This window comes from Neofelis nebulosa, chromosome 17 (assembly GCF_028018385.1).
Source record: "Neofelis nebulosa isolate mNeoNeb1 chromosome 17, mNeoNeb1.pri, whole genome shotgun sequence".
NCBI classification, from domain to species: domain Eukaryota; kingdom Metazoa; phylum Chordata; class Mammalia; order Carnivora; family Felidae; genus Neofelis; species Neofelis nebulosa.
This window is the reverse complement of record NC_080798.1, coordinates 48,453,452-48,468,984: the sequence shown is the minus strand read 5'-3', so window position 1 is coordinate 48,468,984 and position 15,533 is coordinate 48,453,452. Positions and strand designations below refer to the sequence as shown.

Genomic DNA, 15,533 nt, shown 5'->3' with positions numbered 1-15,533 from the left:
TTTTTTTTTTTTTTTTTTTTTTTTTTAATTTTTTTTTCAACGTTTTTTATTTATTTTTGGGACAGAGAGAGACAGAGCATGAACGGGGGAGGGGCAGAGAGAGAGGGAGACACAGAATCGGAAACAGGCTCCAGGCTCCGAGCCATCGGCCCAGAGCCTGACGCGGGGCTCGAACTCACGGACCGTGAGATCGTGACCTGGCTGAAGTTGGACGCTTAACCGACTGCGCCACCCAGGCGCCCCTAAATGCAAGGGTTTTATAGGCAGATGGGGGTGGGAAAAGAAAAAGTAATGGATTATTTCAGGCAACAGTCACCCTTCTACAGCGGATGGATCGGATCTATCAAGGAGATTACCTCCCTACTGCTGACCAGGTAATTCCAGATCGAATGGGTAAAGGTAACATTCCTAGGAGAGGCCGAAACTGCAATCAGATTAGGTAGTAAGTCTTGATTTACTGACATGGGCTTAGCACAAGTGACACTATGTGGGGTCTGTTGTTTCTTTTTTTCTTTTCTTTTTTTTTTTTTTTTTTTTTCAACACTAAGGACAGGAATAGAGAGAGCTACAGCTGCAGAAAGTGCTTATTTATTATTTGTGAGCCCCAATTCGCATCATTTTCATGATTTAAACCAAGAATTTACAAGTATTACTGTTCCACAATAAATTGCTTTTCTCATATGGAATTCAATTATCTTTCGATTTAATAGAGTATCTACTACTTGCAAAGTACTATATTAATTAAAAATAAAATCAGAGGCGCGTGGGTGTCTCAGTGGCTTGAGCATCTGACTAGATTTTGGTTCAGGGCATGATCTCATGGTTCATGAGTTCAAGCCCCACATGATTCATGAGTCCAAGCCCTGCTTGGGATTCTCTCTCTCACCCTCTCTCTCTGTCCCTCCCCAGCCTGCATGCACACCCACTTTCTCTCTCTCAAAATCAATAAACTTTAAAAATAAATAAATTAAATTAAAAAAAAATAAAAATCATATTGGTTTTGAAGAGTGAAGAAGAAACTGAGTGTTATAGCCTCTAGCATACAGTAACAAGCACCCAGAAATCTAACTGGATTTTGACTTTGATTTTGCATATCTTCCCACATTCAGCCTTGGTCACAACTCTAGGTGAAAAGCATTGTTGCAATTTGATTGAGCATGTGATAAATTCTGCTTTTAGTTACAATGAGGTGGATAAAAGATAAAGTGATATGGTCTTTTAAAAAATTTTACTGTGAAATTTTGCATACATACAGAAAAGTTATATCCATTACAGCTCAATTAATTTACCACATGAACATCCATGTTATGATCACACAGGTAAAGAAAAAGAACACTGTCAGCACCCCCAGAAGGACCCTCATATCCCTTCTCAATCACTAAGCCCCTTCTCCCTACTAAAAGCAATCACTATCTTCACTTTTGTAGAAATCACTTCCTCGATTTTCTCTTATTACCTAAGCATGGATCCCTAAACACTATAGTTTTGCCCAGTTTCTAATATTTGAAACAATGGAATCATACAGTAGGCAGTCTTCTGTGTCTGGCTTCCTCTGTTCTGCTCTATGTACCTATTTTATTGCATATAGCTGTAATCTCTTTTCATTTAAGTTTAATAGTTCACTATTTGAAGTATACTATTATTTATGAATCCATTCTACTACTGGTTAACATTTGAGTTGTTTCCAGCTTGAGGTTACATGAATAAGACAGTTATGAACAGTCTTATAAATGTCTTTCTGCACACAAGGCCAAGCAGACCATATATCTTGGAATGGAAGTGCTGGGTTGTAGGGTAAGAGTATCTGAAACTATGGTAGATAATGCTAAACAGTTTTCCAAAGTCATTGTACCTATCTATGCTCCCACCAGTAGTGTATGAGAGATCTGGTTGCCATCCAAATTTGCTAACACTTGCTATTAGCAACCTAAATTTTAGCTAACCAATGGTGTATCATCATAGCTCATTGTCCTATTAATTTGCATTTCCCTGATAACTAATGAGATTGAGTAGGTTCACATATGTTGACTGCCCATTTGGATGTCCCCTTTTATGAAATGTTGTGTGAAGTGTTCAAATCTCTTGACTTTTTCAGTTGGGTGGTCTTTTATTTCTTGATTTGTAGAAGTCCTTCAAATATTCTGGATGCAAACACTTTGTCAGTTCCATATTTTTGTAGATGTCTTTGCCCACTCTATGGCTTGTTTTTTCAATTCAAGGGGCTTCATGGGCCAACTTCCAGTTCATCCCTATTCCTTTGAGGCAGCCTTTTGAGGTCCAAACCCCAACAGGAATTCACCTGGAGTCTTCTATACTTGGCAGGCCCTAGTCACCAATCCCTGTTGCCTTAGTGCACAAAGACTGTCCCAACTCTTAGTCTCTCAGCTTCTTCCTTGGAATTTGCATGTGCTCTCAGGGGTTCTAAGTTTGAGGCTCACTTCCCTGGGTACCTGTACCCCCTAGAGCTGGCCTGATAATTCTTCACCACCTTGTCACCTTCTAGTGCCCTGAAGAAGGCTTCTGTTTATAATCTTTCCAGGTTTCCTAGATGTCCTCAGCAGGAGGACAGACCTGCACTACCTAGTCTACCCTTCTCAGAAGCAGACATCCTCGAGGCACCTGGGTGGCTGTTGGTTCAGCGTCCAACTTCAGCCCAGGTCATGATCTCACGGTCCGTGAGTTCGAGCCCCGCATCAGGCTCTGTGCTGACAGCTCAGAGCCTGGAGCCTGCTTCAGATTCTGTGTCTCCCTCTCTCTCTGCCCCTCCCCCACTCACACTCTGCCTCTCTCTCTCTCTCTCTGTCTCTCAAAAACATAAACATTAAAAAAAAAAAAAAGCAGACATCCTCATTTGCCGAGTGTAGATGGTAGAAGGGGAGAAAACCTACTTCATGTCTATTGAATTTTCCACTGCAAAAATAGAACATTGTTTAAAATTTGAAGATAAAATCGAAAAATGAAGCACAATACAAACAATGCCCAGGACTAGTAAAAGTTAAGTTAGAGCACTCCTCAGATGTCTGAAATTAACCTGGATTATCCATTTATGTCACCTAATCCAAGATCTATAGAGCTGATATCTTGACATTGTGATTTATTTTAGGTATCAAGTTGAGATACAATTATTGTCAACTTGGTGTATTAACAATGAAAATTTACTTGCAGAACTTTAATGGCCAGAAGTAAACATTTTAAATTTCTCCACCAAGCAACCAAGGACATATTTTCAAGCCCCTTCTCATTTGAAGAACTAAAAAAAAAGCAATATATTTTTTTGAAAAGGTATATTAAAATTGAGACTCTGAGCTTTAGCTAGATCTTCTTTCAGAAAGTGTCCTGATCCATGTATGGATCTGAATTATGAGACACTATTACAGATACCCTCAGATAACAAGGTAAAATGCATAGTTCTTGTCTCTGGAATGCCCAGCCTCTCCTTTCAAGTCCATTAACCCTACTGGTATGCTCTGGTCCCTTCTGTCTAGGTTCTCAGGCTACCCTGTTTCCCCTGATCAAACTACAAGATTATTTAGAGATAAATCTCTGGAACTCTCTTCTTCCACCCCACCCCGTTTCCCATGCTAACTTAGTCTCATCCTATAGGGGTCAGTTGAAACATCGCTGCCTCTAGAAAGCCTTTCCTGAAGTCTCATAGCAATTTCACTTTTCACACATGGAGTAAATAATTTGTGTAACTACATTTCTACGTCTGCCTTCTTCACCAGAGAGCAAGTCCCATGAGATAAGAGACCTTGACCATTATCCTCATCACTGGCATATATGCCTAAAATAATGCCTAACATGGAGTCAATAAATATTTGTTGAATGATTGGATAGGTAGCCAAATCACTAAACCACTTATGCTTTCTTTTTTTTAAAAAAAGGAATCATGGGGCACCTGGGTGGCTCAGCTGGTTAAGCTACTGACTTTGGCTCAGGTCATGATCTCGCAGTTTGTGAGTTCGAGCCCCGTGTCGGGCTCTGTGCTGACAACTCAGAGCCTGGAGCCTACTTCAGATTCTATGTCTCCCCCTTTCTCTATGACTCCCCTGCTCACACTCTGTGTCTCTCTGTCTCTCAATAATAAATATTTAAAAATTTTTAACAAAAAATAAAAAAATTAAAAAAAATTAAAAATAAAAGGAATCATTTGTCAGATATTTATAATTTTTTACCACCCTGTATCTATTTATCCTGCTTCCGGTATCAAAATCATTTTCCCTCAAGGAATCACCCCACTCCATACCCCAGTCCAGAAGAGGCTTATCCCAATATCACATCTCTCTGGCCACAGTGATTGGTCCTGGACATGGCAAGTGATTAAAGTCAAACCAGTCAGAGCCAATGAGGCTTAATTCTGATTACATTGGAACAGCTGCCAAAGAGGCATGCTTTCTTTCCACTGAGGTTGCTAACTAGGTTATGAGCTTGAAGCTGTCGGCAGCCCTCTTGCCCCTCTGAGAGGAGAGAGGGTGTTAAGAATGAAGCCACACATGAACACTGTACCATGAGACTGAATTCTGATGACATCATTTAAATCCTTAGATCCATCCAGGAATTTCTAAGTTATCTGAGCCAATTAATGTTCTCTGACACAAATGTCATTTGAGCTATATTCTGTGGACACGATCTCTTGACAAAGTGAATTCCTTATAAATAATTGCAGTCTATTATTTCTAATGTGTTACCATGGCATGAATAGCTTGAGAACCATTTAGACCAAAGTTTGCAAAGGCAGTTCTTGATGGTCTTGTTAATTTTGTCAAATATGCTGATATAAACATGGCAGACAAGCTATTTTAAATCCATGTTTGCTTTATTAAAATATAATAACTTCTACTTTATATACCATTGATTCTGTTAGCACCAGATCCTGCAGACCAATTGGCTTGTAGAAGCACACAAACGGAATGCCTCTGACTTCTACAACCATTACACAGGATGAATGTTCATTTGAAGAATTTGCTTCAATTCACACCACACACACATCACTCAAGGTGAACAATTTTATAAGCTTCTTATGAATGCTAGGCAATTCATATTGTTTACATTGCAGTAATTCATAAACAAATACATAGTTATTTATGAATTTGCTACAATGAAAAAGAGATATTGAAATTACCATTCATTGATAACTAAAATTCCTTATTTTGAATTTAACCACCAAATCAATCAATCAAATTAACCATCAACTCATATTTTAATATCAACAACAGATGTAACGGCCCCCTCCTGTTGGCTTAGCAAAAATTAAAAATAATTGTTTAAAAAAAGCTGCAGTCTATCATTTCTTTGCAACTCCTTTGTGGAAGAAATATAAGCAAAGGAAAATAGTGGGTGTGTAAATTTCTTTTCCTAACACAACAATCCCTAATTCAAGTGTCCTTTCCTCTAGTGTGCTGTATTATTCTATCAATTATTCTAATTATTCTAATTATTCAATAAATTATTCTATCAATTATTCTAATTATTCTAATTATTCAATCAATTATTCTATCAATTATTCTAATTATGAAATTTTCTAACATGAGAAAATATCTTCTCATATGCCTATAATGGGATTAGTAAATAATTTTCTCAAATCTACGTATCTTACTTGGATTCAAGAATGCATGCTCAATTAGGAATACTCTTCAACGCTTTTAACTCCTTTTAACAATCTACTTTTATAAAGGATTTCTTTTGGCTGTCTAGTATAATTCCCCCCCACACACACACACCCACCCATTCTCCCATTCTCCTTCTTTCTATAAGAACCCAATGCCCTATCCAGAAAACGTAGAGAGACCTAGGCAATCAGAGTATCCAATTATCCTATGTTCTGGCTGGTCTTGTGTGTGAGCATGAATCCTCCCCTTGAATGACAGCTGGACCTTGACAAAGAGAATATTTTTTCCTTGGATTTCCTGGGCTGAAAATGAATTTAAAGCTATTGGCAGCCATCTTCCCCACCACATGCAAAAGCCTTTTTTTTTTAATATGTATTTATTTATTTTGAGAGAGTGAAATAAAGAGTGAGCAGGGGAGGGGCAGAGAGAGGGAGAGAGAATCCTGAGCTGGCTTCAAGCTCAGCTTGAAGCATGACCAAAGGACTCAATCTCACAACCATGAGTTCGTGACCTGAGGTGAAATCAGGAGTCAGACGCTTAACCAACTGAGTTGCCCAGGCGTCCCAGGGAAAAGGCTTTCTTGCAGAAAAAGCCAAGGAGATAAAAGCAGAAACGTGAGCAAGATGGATAGATGACAGGAGGAAAGAATGATGAATGTGAGTTCATTGTATTGCTATTGAAAGCAATCCTAAACTTTGTGGCTCTGGTACAAGTGGTTCATCTTTTGATCCTATCAGCCATCATGGTGTCCTAACTTAATGGACTAATAAATTCCTTATTGTAATTAAGCTGTATTGAAGTTTGAACTAAGTTTCTACTACTTGAAACCTAGCACTCTCTGATGATAATTATTATATTTTTAGGAATCAGACATTTACTTAAAATTTATTCCTGGGGTTTATAACGAAGATTTGCAAATAACTAATATGTAATGGAGCAAGTTGCTATTTATGAAGCAAACTGAAAATGTCTTATTTCTATTAGAATAGGAGAGAATAAGCTTATACATTTTGCACTTACATACAACACATAGACTAAGTCATTTGTACCATTAAATGTACCATCCAGGATGCCTAAAAATCTGGAAATCATGAAAAGTCATTAGATATTTGGATTGAGTAACCCAGGACAGGTAATTCCATACACAAATTAGTTCATATCTGAACGTAGCTAGCACATGGCACCATCTCTGCAGAAGTTGACATGGATCCAAAAATTCTGGGTCATCTGAGTCCAGAAGATAACTAGACACAACCCTATAGAGGGTTATAGACAAAATTCTTTACGGAAAATTGGTACATTTTACATGCATTTCTTCTAAGTACTAACAAAGTGAAGTTATTTGCCAACATTATTTAAAAGTGATCTGGGGCACCTGGATGGCTCAGTCAGTTAAGTGTCCAACTTCAGCTCAGGTCATGATCTCAGGGCTCGTGAGTTTGAGCCCCATGTCAGGCTCTGTGCTGAAAGCTCAGATCCTGGAGCCTGCTTCGGATTCTGTGTCTCCCTCTCTCTGCCTTTCCCCCAACCTTCTCTCTAAAAAATAAATAAACGTCAAAAAAAATTCTTTTAAGTGATCTTATTTGTTAATCAAATCCTCTGACAAAAATAATGCCTGGGAATCAGACTTCCTTTCACAGAAAATATTCAGAATCCCTTTCATGAAGCCAGCCATACATATTAGGGCAAACCCGGATTTACTCATTGACCCTTCTGTGGCTCCAACTAACATCAATGAAGAAAGGCACTGGTGCTTTCATCAATCTCCACCAGTCATTGGGAATGTGGTAATTCCCAGAAGCAAGTGAACAGCAAGCTGCTTGACCCTGCTCAAACTGAGTGCTTTCAACAGGGATCAGTGTCTCATACATCCTCACTAGCAGCTACTTGTTAAATGCTATATGTCTACTTTTTATTAAAATGTCAAAAGTAATTCTTTTAATTCATACTGGATGGCTGTCGTAACAGAATTCAGTAATGAAAACCAATGACAGAGATTAGTTACATACTATAAAACTGTACTTGAGCTGTCTGGCATAAAACAGGGCCATTTTTCTTCTCTCAGTTATCACACTGGTAAATATTGACTAGGAAATTCTTAGTGTGTTGGTGCCACAGAGCTTGGCCAGATCGATTTCTATTACAATAGTATGAAAAATGCCTGTATCCAGCCTACATTTCTAATAAGAACAAAAACAATTTTTTCTCCTAAAATAAGGAGGATTTCCATTTCCAATAATGGCAGGTAACAGTTGGTTGAACCAACCATTCAAGTGAACACTACTAAAAACTTTAGGTGAAAAAAACTGCAATCTTCTTAAAAGTATTAAAAGGCTATCAATATAGTAAGCAATTACCAGACCAAAATCTAAATGCAATCAAACACCAGAGAAGTAAGCAAAGCACTAACCTCCATAACTGCTTTTGCTCCAGGGCACTCAATAACCTTGAAAACCTGGGGCTTTGTTTGGTGGCCTTGCTGGGCAGTGAAACAGAAGTCAATGATTAGAGTCTGCTCAAGATGGGAAATATAATGAGAACTCTTTTTTCACCTTATACTGGGACCCAAAATTAAAACTGGCCACTCCAACACCATCCCCAAAAAGCCATAGTAAAACTTGCCAAGGTGCTAAGCAAAGAAAGAAAAGAAAAATAAAGGAAAAAATATCCCCAAAGTTGGGGTCACTTGTGACTCAAAATTGCAGCCCGTGTCCATACTACTAAACTGTCCAGAGAACTTCAAATCATGAGTTAGGTCTAGGGCAGTCCCAGATTAACAGATTCTAAGGTGCAGGGCAGAAGCAAATATCATTCTCCTGTCAAGGAAAGCACCATCAATGCCAGACCTCAAAAACTAAACATCCCTACAAATAATATTTTAGGACAATGAGGAATAGAAATAAGCAAACACACAAGAAAACTAGACACCATGAACACAATTAGCAGAAGCTAAAGATATCAGAAAGACCATCAAAGGCTTCACATAGGGGACTTATTAGATACAGACCATAAAACAACTGTGTTTTTACCATTTGAACTACTAACAGATAAACCCGAAGATATCTTCAGGGCACGTGAATCATTTTTTTTTAATTACAACAATTCTGGGGTGCCTGGGTGGCTCAGTGGGTTAAGTCTGTCTCTTGATTTCAGCTCAGGTCATGATCTCATGGTTTGTGAGTTCAAACCCCACATCAGCTCTGTGCTGACAGCTCAGAACGTGCTTGGAATTCTCTCTCTCCCTCTCTCTCTCTGCCCCTCCCCAACTCATGCTTTCTCTCAATAAATAAATAAACAAACAGATTTTAAAATTAAAAAAATAAAATAAAATTACAACAATTCTATAAGACAAATGGACTCCAAAAATGTCAATGTCCTGAAAAACAAAAACCCAACAAGTCCCCTCCCCCTCAAATGTCAAGGAAACTGATCTACACTAAAGGAGACTAAAAAGCTTAACAATGCAATGTAGCATATGGTCCTTGATTGGGTCCTGGACTTCATTTTTATTTTTATTTATTTTATTTGTATTTTAGTTTAATATGTGGCACAATGGGCTAGATGGCATTGCGTATTCAGAAGGAAGGACACTTGTTGTGAAGTCACTGGACTTCATTTTTAATTTTTTTTTTCAACGTTTTTTATTTATTTTTGGGACAGAGAGAGACAGAGCATGAACAGGGGAGGGGCAGAGAGAGAGGGAGACACAGAATCGGAAACAGGGTCCAGGCTCCGAGCCATCAGCCCAGAGCGGGGCTCGAACTCACGGACCGCGAGATCGTGACCTGGCTGAAGTCGGACGCTTAACCGACTGCACCACCCAGGCGCCCCGTCTCTTTTTAATTTTTTTTTTTCAACGTTTTTTATTTATTTTTGGGACAGAGAGAGACAGAGCATGAACGGGGGAGGGGCAGAGAGAGAGGGAGACACAGAATCGGAATGGACTTCATTTTTAAAAACCACTATAAGATTATTGAAAAACTAGGGAGATATGAACATGGAGTATCTATCAGAAAATACTATATCAATTTTAAGTTTATAGACTGTGATAACAGCATTATGGTTATGTAAAAGAATGTTATATATTTGCTTTCAAATGATTCAAAAGATAAAGAGAGAGAAAGAACAAAGGCAAATGTGGCAGAATGGTAACAATAACTGATGACTCTGAGTAAAGAGTACTTAGGTACGGTTACTTCAAGTTTTTTTTAGGTTTGAATATTTTTAAAAACAAAATGTTGTAGGGGGGAGTTATACAGTGGATTCAAAAAAGATTCCAACAGAACATCTAGCAAAGAAAGACACTAATTAAATTTAGAAATTTTTGGATAGATAATAAGCATATTTTAAATAGCTGAAGAATATATGAGTGAACTAGAAAATGGATCAGAAGAATTATGCAGGTCAGTACATGGAGTGACAAAGAAATAGAAAATACACAAATGAGGTCAAGGGACATGAAGGACAGAGATGTGATGTCAGTGGAGTCATGAGTGAAAGAAGAGAGAAGAGTTAGAGGCAATAACTGAAAACCAATAGCTGAGAACTCTACTGAAACATTGGAAAAGACCAATCTATAGGTTCAAAGAACCCATCAAATCCCAAGTTACACAGATGGAGAAAAAAAAATCCATACCTAGACTCAGAGAGGGTGAGGAACCAAAAATTAAGGGAAAAATTATTAAAAGAGCCAATAAAAAAGATTACTTTCAACAGAGCCATGATTTCATGAGAGCTAATTTCTCAATACAGTGGAAGCCAGAAGATGGTAGAATGATGAATTCAAATGTGTTTAAAGAAAAAACTGCCATCTTTTAATTCTATAACCAGCAAAAATATCTTTCAAGAGTAAGGGCAAATTAAGGACAATTTTAGACAAATAGATATGGGAAGTTCAACCTAGCCAACCTCCTTAAACTTAGTCAATTAGCACTGTCCATGAATTTTGATTTAACCTGCACTGAATTATAACATTCTGCTCTCCAGTAGTCTGCCCTTTCCTTAAACTGATCCATCATCCAATAACGTACAACTATAGGATGGATACAAGAATAAGGTCCAACGACTGCTGAAAATGATTCTGAAATGGCTAATACACAAATTCACCCCCATTTGAAGTCTCCATGGTACTTCCAGTTGTCATTCATACAAGTTCATGAATACGTGCACATCCATACTAATGTACCACTTTTCCAACATGAGGAAGCAAAACAATGTGAACTCAGCAGGGATCTCATTGTCCCTGATCGTAATAATATGTCTATCCTACGGTTCTGTATTAATTACTTTACAAATAGAAATGTCATTACCCATATATAAATTTCACTTCTGAACAGAACAAAACAAAACAAAACAAAGATCTATGAGTGGTGACCTCAAACTGAACTGGTTAAATTTAGGGACTCATTTGTAAAGGTCAGTGTCCTTTGCTGCAAATCCACTTCGTATGCAGATGAGAAGTGTAACCTGCCCTATGGCACTGGGCATAATTAGCCAGCTGCACCCTTCTAATAAGGTGCAGATGGTTAATTACCCCAGCAAATAACCGCTTACTTGTGGGCACAAAAGCCTGTACCTAAAATCATTGAAAGTATATTTGGGCCTATTTTTGTTCATGCAAACAAAACACTTGTTCCAAGGTTTCATCTGTGAACAGAGCACCACAGGCTCACACTGCCCTGCTCTGGGGGAGACCCATTAACACTGCTGCAGTCTGGTTCAAGGGAGGGACCACTGGCCACAAAGCTGTATTTCAGGTGGTGAAATATTTCATGGGGTGCTGAATCCTTGTTGAAAAAATCTCCTAAAACGGGAACCCTCTTGCACTGTTGGTGGGAATGCAAATTGGTGCAGCCGCTCTGGAAAGCAGTGTGGAGGTTCCTCAGCAAATTAAAAATAGACCTACCCTATGACCCAGCAATAGCACTGCTAGGAATTTACCCAAGGGATACAGGAGTACTGATGCATAGGGGCACTTGTACCCCCAATGTTTATAGCAGCACTCTCAACAATAGCCAAATTATGGAAAGAGCCTAAATGTCCATCAACTGATGAATGGATAAAGAAATTGTGGTTTATATACACAATGGAGTACTACATGGCAATGAGAAAGAACGAAATATGGCCCTTTGTAGCAACGTGGATGGAACTGGAGAGTGTGATGCTAAGTGAAATAAGCCATACAGAGAAAGACAGATACCATATGGTTTCACTCTTATGTGGATCCTGAGAAACTTAACAGAAACCCATGGAGGAGGGGAAGGAAAAAAAAAAAAAAAAAAGAGGTTAGAGTGGGAGAGAGCCAAAGCATAAGAGACTCTTAAAAACTGAGAACAAACTGAGGGTTGATGGGGGGTGGGAGGGAGGGGAGGGTGGGTGATGGGTATTGAGGAGGGCACCTTTTGGGATGAGCACTGGGTGTTGTATGGAAACCAATTTGACAATAAATTTCATATATTGAAAAAAAAAAAAGAAAAAAAATGTTTTCTCCTAATGTTTATTTGCTGCAATAGGAATTGTAAATGAAACAGAATTGGGTTTTCCTAGAACCCAAAGTAAATTCTATACTCTTTCGATGAAAACTCTGAAATGAAAGATTTTCAAAAGCAAACATTGCCAATGTTAGTTGTCTTAAGAAGGAAAAATAAAAGTCTAATTTTCCTTTGCCCTCGAGGAATTTCATGGGCTAGCTGAAAAACCAGAATTTAGAAAGCCATGTAAAATACAATACATCCAATGATTGTTAGAGACTGTTCTAAAAACCCCATTTAAAAATGTAATCGATCAGTATTCCCATGACAAGAAGAGGATTTGGGGAGAAAGCAGAGAAGGGGTAACTACTTCTTAAAAACCATGTTTGGAAGTCCTCTGCAGCTGCAAAGCTCTCAGTATGTTGTAGGGGCAAGATGACAGGGCTTGGGAACAGAATACTAATCTACTTGAATCTGCACAGAACCTTTCCTCTCAAGAACCCACAGCGTGCGTGATTCCATTCAGTTTAATTGTATGTTGGAGAAGAAAAAAAGCTACTTGCCATGGTTTTAATTGCTAAGAACACACTCTCTTTTCAGGAACCATCTGTTTAATTATAATTACAAGCAGCGATGTAAAAACACAAATGCTTAACAAGTACAAAACTCCCCTACCACTAACAGTTTTAACATAACGAGCCATATTGTGAAAGAGTATGTTGCCTTTTCCCTCTCTGCAATATTTCATGATTTAGCAAATGACAGCCTACCGTTTATTATGGAATCTCATTCTGGTAAAGCTAAAGTTATTAATTACTATTCTTAGATTATATCCCTCTGTTATTCCTTTTTATTAAACTTTAATTCCCTCTGAAAGTGAAGGGAATTATATCAGAAATGAAATATATATGGCCCCTTTTTTTCCACCTCCCGCTAAAATCTTTGAGGTTCCATATAATAGACATCACCTATAATTAATTATAGGGACATTCCAAAGTATTGCAAGAGTAATTTTTTGGCTTTCATAAACACAAATTTCTGCCTTCCTGGTTCTGAAATATGCTTACAACACTATTATTTTAAAAGCCACAAGTATTGGTAATTGTTTTCAGGCAAGAATAAAAATAGCTTAACCTTGAAATTTATTTTAATTGGGGATTTTTCAAAGCCACTGCTGCAAACTTGGGTGGATTGTTTATAATAAAAACCAGCATCAACAACATAGTTGTAGAGAACATAGAATTAGGGAAAGTTATTTAACTTGGGCTTACAATAGTAGTTTAAAGAAATAAAAACAGACACAGACGCAGTCAGATCATAATGTTATTAGAGCAACCTTACATTCAGGACATTTTAGATAGACTATAAAGAACATGCCAAATAAAATGCAGATTTATGAACTACCAAGATATTACGAGAGATTTCTTTCTTAGTCATTTCACACTAAACTTTCTTTCTTTCTTTCGTCCTTTATTTGACAGAGAGAGAGCATGCAAGCACAGCAGCCAGGAGGGGCAGAGGGAGAGAGAGGATCTTAAGCAGACTCCATGCCCAGTGCAGAGCCTAACACAGGGCTTGATCTCAAGACTGTGAGGCCATGACCTGAGCCGAAATCAAGAGTTGGACACTCAATTGACTGAGCCACCCAGGCGCCCCAACACTAATGTTTCTTTAAAGTCGACCAAGTTGACTCTTTGGTATTCATTGTAAGATGAAGACCACTACTTTAACAAGATCATATGCTTTCTGACAAGTCTTTCGATCAAGCAAAGAACATTTTTTAAAAGCCCACTCCTCTTCCCTACCACCGTAAGGGGTAAATATGACTCTTTTAAAAAATCAGCACTTATGCACTTTAAATCCTCAAAGAAATAAAAAGACTGCACAGTTTTTCAAATTAAAACACAATAGAGGCATCTGGTGATTTGTCAATTCCTCAATTATCGTTCTCTGCCCAACCTGAAATCCTTCCAGCCATGATCTGACAATTATTTTTTGCCTTATTTCGAGCCCTCATTCCCCTTGCAAGACATTTTATATGAAGAGAAGCCAAATGCTAAGTGCCTTTGCAGTGTTAATGAGGAAATAGATCTTGGAAGACATCATTTGAGACAAGGAGACTGCCTGCAGGAAACGGCTGTGTCTTTACTTTCGATGACAGCAACCATGATCGAGTGTACTACTATCCCCTGCGCTCTGAAATGTGCTCATCTTAAACCAGTGACCTTTTACCTTTGAGGTCTGAGTCCCACTAGGAACTGGATAAAAGCTATAAACACTATCTCCCCCAAAATGAACATAAACATAACATCTAAAGGTCCACATATCCAAGGTCAAAATCTCTACTTTACACAGATCCCAAGCGTTATCGGTTAAAACTTGATTTCAATACTCACAAGCTATGAGGGTGTCTTTCAAACTTGATGAGAGTTTTCATGTTCTAAATGTTTTTGCTGCTAACATGGAGAAACATTCTCAAAACTATTTTGAAGTTTATCAAACTATGCCACTAATTAATAACAATAACTTCCCCTCTACTTTGTGGTTGCAAAAATCATTCTCACACATAAGTATTGCTGTGACTTCGCCCAAATAAATCTGAGTTTGCTCATATACAAATAAAATAAAATGAAATTACAAAACAATAAAATGATAAAAATGAAACAATTTTTTAAATGACAGAAATGAAATAAAATGTAAAACCCAAATCTATAAAACTTCCAGAAGAAAACACAGAAGAAAATCTGTGTTACCTTGGGTTAGGCAAAGAGTTCTAGGTAGGATAATCCATAGAAGAAAACAGTGATAAACTGGACTTCCTCAAAATTAAAAAGAAAAAAAGTGACTTCAAAACAAAACTCAATAAGAAGGCAACCGAGCAGGACATGGGCAAATCATATGCACAGAAACCTCACCAAAAACAAAACAGAGTAACAAAGAAGCACATGCAGTTCAACAATGTTAGTCATCAAGGAAATGTGAATCTCTTAAAAACAGAATGAGATACCACTACGCATCTACAAGAATAATTAAAATTAACAAAATTGTTACCTGCTGGCAAGGCTGTAGAGCAAATGAAACTCTTACACTATCCTGGAAGAAGTGCAAAATGGTACAGTCACGTGGAAAATAGTTTGGCAGTTTCTTATAAAATTAAACATACACTTACCATAGAACCTAGCAATCCTACTCCCAGGTATTTACCTGGGAGTATAACATATGTACAAAACACGTGGATACAAAGAGCTGTATGTGAACGCTTATAGCAGCTTTATTTATTCATAATCACCAAATACTGAAGGCAACCCCAAAGTCCATCACCTGGTGGTATATCCATTCAACTGAATAGACCTCAGCAATAATAAACAATGAACTACTGTTACATGCAACAACATGGATAAATCTCAAAAGCGATGTATTAAATAAAACAATCCAGACAAAAAGTGCTATGTAT

General features: G+C 37.9%; 1 protein-coding gene across 10 annotated transcripts in view; it reads right to left on the bottom strand.

The window, feature by feature from the left end:
• The window catches only part of HYDIN (HYDIN axonemal central pair apparatus protein), a 439,740-nt gene that overhangs the window by 365,434 nt on the left and 58,773 nt on the right, over nucleotides 1-15,533 (bottom strand). Inside the window, exons 1-2 of one of the 10 annotated variants that reach the window (XM_058708214.1) lie at nucleotides 15,131-15,157; nucleotides 14,833-14,898 (exon numbers count right to left, since the gene is read on the bottom strand). The exons of the other annotated variants lie outside the window; for them this stretch is intronic. The gene's annotated coding sequence lies outside the window, so the exon portion shown is untranslated. Of the gene's footprint in view, nucleotides 1-14,832; nucleotides 14,899-15,130; nucleotides 15,158-15,533 lie in introns of those variants that run through there. 10 annotated transcript variants of the gene reach the window in all.